Below are 3062 nucleotides of genomic sequence, written 5' to 3'. Positions count from 1 at the left end.
TTTGAAAGGATGTTCTTTAGGAATTTGACATAGTTTGGCATTTGTTCCAAGGCATCTGCAAAAGTAATAATTATGTGAATTTTCTTTAAAATATCCAAAAACTTAGAAAATTGCTTATCTAATTTTTGTTTTTGAAAACGTTGAGGATAAGGAAGTGGAGTAGAGAGAATAGGAGGATTGTCAAGAAATGAAATTGTTGGTGATGTGTCAGTCTCTCTTGGTGTGTCATCCACCATCTCCTCTTCTTCCACTTTATTCTTGCCTTGACCATTATTTTCAGCTGTAGGGGTGGACATGGTTTCCTTTGATGCTGATTTCTCAATTTCTCTTCCACTCCTAAGTGTGATGACATTGCATTGTTCCTTTGGATTCACTTCAGTGTTGCTAGGAAAAGTTCCTCTCTATTGGGAATTTATAGTCGTGGCCAGTTATCGAATTTGCATTTCAAGATTCTTCATAGTGGCTCCCATATTGTTGCAATGAGTTTGGATGTTATCCAACCGTGAATCAGTTTTTTAAACCTTGCTTTTGTCTCTTCAACAAATGATATCATAGCATCCTCAAGGGACATCTTCTTCTCACCTTGATGACTATCAAGTTCTGGAGGAGGTTACAGCACATTCCTTGTATTTCCATAAGACAAATTCTCATGATTTCGAAGCCCTGGATGGTAATATTGTGGCAAAGGATCACCACGATAATTGTAGTTCCAATTGTTGATGTACTGAACTTGTTCTTGACTCACTCCATTGCTCAGATATGTCCTACTTGTAGCTACCACATATTATGCACTTTGTGGTATCCTCTGGGTGGTCAAAGATGAAATCTGATTAGACAGAGGAGCAACTTGAGCCGAAAGTGCAGCAAAAGGCTCCAATTCATGAATTCCAACAACTTTATTAGCCATAGTTCTTTCAGTTGGCCATTGATGGTTATTTGAGGTCATTTCTTCCAAAAGAACAATAGCACCCTCAGGTGTCTTTGACATCAAAGTTCCCCCAAATGCAGCATCAACTAAAGTCCGCATTTGCCTGTTTAACCCATTATAGAACATTTGAATCTGTAACCAATCTGGCAATCCATGTTGTGGCCAATGTCGAATCAAATCCTTATACCTTTCTTATGCTTCATAGAGTGATTCAAAATCATGTTGCTTGAATTGACCAATCTCACTCCTGAGTTGAGCTATTTTTTCAGGTGAAAAGAATTTAGTTAGAAATTTTTCTGTCATGTCCTGCCAACTGGTGATACTCCCCGGTTGTAGAGATTGTAGCCAACCTCTTACTTTGTCTCTCAAAGAGAAAGGGAATAATCTTAGTCTAATGATGTCTTCAGTAACACCATTAATCCTCACAGTATCACTAATCTCTAGAAACATCGCCAGAAGGATATTGGGATCATCAAGTGGTAATCCACTGAATTGGGCCTACTGCACCATGCTAATTAATGCGGGTTTGAGTTCAAAATTGTTGGAATTAATGGGTCGCGCGCCTAATACCCGAATAGTTGTCATTCACAACTGGCCGTACATAATCCGTTAGGGTGCATGGTTGCACGTTATCTTGTCCGTTCTCCATGGCTAATACCATCTTTTTCCTTAGTGCTCTGAATGTTCTTTCAAAATTCGGATCAAAAGGAATAATGTCACGTGTTCTAGCAATGCGCATCCAACATTAAAAAACACACCAAAAATATTGAAAAATAATAACAATAAATAAAATAAAATAAAATAAAAAGAAATAAATAAAAATATAAAAAAAATTCTAAATTAAAACCAAGATTACTTTGTATCGATATTGACAAAAATAAGAAAACTCAATCCCTGGCAACGATGCCAAAAACTTAATCGGTGTAACCTGCAAGTGCACAATATCGTAATTTTATAATATAATGATGTGTAGAGTATCGTTCTCAGGGATTGATGTCTTAATTTTACCAAGTACCAAATTTATAATAACCTTGATTTTATTTTGAAAAACTAATAATTTTAGACTGCAAAATTTAAACAAAGCAAAACTGGATGCCGTGTATCAAATTACTGATAGTGAAAATTTCTAAGAAACCGATTTCACCTAGTTTCTCACTATGCTTTACTCATCTAGCCAATTCGAATTCGTAGTCTCTGTTTGTTAGAAAATCTCTAATTTTTCCAAAAGCCTCTTTTGAAAGTCAATCAGAACCTATTCTTGTTTATAATTTAACATACGATTATGCAAATTAATAACACAAAAATGCAATAAGACCCTCGATTTTTAATACTATGTAGGTTCATACAAGTCTTTTAATCTCTATATTTACCTACACTAAATTATCTACGATCTATCCTATAATCCTCTCTTTTGGTAGCAAATCACAAGACTAATATCATTTAATTAATGGTCAGTTAATTAAAAGCATTAAGCGCAGAATAACTGAAACAAACATTAATAAAAACTACTTCAGATTAGCATAAAAGAGTAAGCATAGTTCTAAATTGGCTACTTCGTTTTCCTAAAATACAAAAATTTAGTTCATTCCGAAAAATAAATTCAACATAACATATTTCACCATATTTTCTTCTATTTGGAGCGTACAGGGAAAAATCAACACGCGTAGTACCGCCGTCGCGCGTCGCGAACACCCCGAACTCTGCCGTTGTTCGCCGCCTTCCGATTTCAAAAAAATTTTAATTTGCTGCGTACCGCTACCTCTCCTTTGCCACTATTTGTATTGTTTTTTTTTTTTTGTTTTTTTTAATAGCGCCGCCTCTTGAGATCTAAGAATGGCTCTAAGAAAGCCTCCCTGTGCGTGTGGCCTCCCAAAGAGACCCTTATGTTCCTCCTTGTTTCTCTTCCTCTTTGTGCGGCCGCCCTATGCGGGTCTCCAAAATAATAATGCCAACCCTCTTCTCTCTGTTTTTTTTTTTTGGTATTCAATTCCCTCCCATCCGTGTGTGCGCCCAGCGCATGCTGCCCCACCAAGAAAAACAACAAAAAAAATATGTCTCCTTCTCCTTTTACTTTTCCAACTTCCATTTTCTTTTCCTTTCTTTCTTTCCTTTTCTTTCTTTCCTCACCAGCGTG

At 36.3% G+C, this 3062-nt stretch overlaps 1 non-coding gene across 1 annotated transcript; it reads left to right on the top strand.

The window, feature by feature from the left end:
- The first annotated feature begins 1076 nt into the window (after positions 1-1076).
- On the top strand, positions 1077-1183 carry LOC131167218 (small nucleolar RNA R71). Its single transcript, XR_009140072.1, has one exon. It is a non-coding gene; the product is annotated as a small nucleolar RNA R71 (small nucleolar RNA).
- Positions 1184-3062: the final 1879 nt, after the last annotated feature.

Source organism: Malania oleifera, chromosome 10 (assembly GCF_029873635.1).
Source record: "Malania oleifera isolate guangnan ecotype guangnan chromosome 10, ASM2987363v1, whole genome shotgun sequence".
NCBI lineage: Eukaryota > Viridiplantae > Streptophyta > Magnoliopsida > Santalales > Ximeniaceae > Malania > Malania oleifera.
This window is presented reverse-complemented; position numbering and strand designations above follow the sequence as displayed.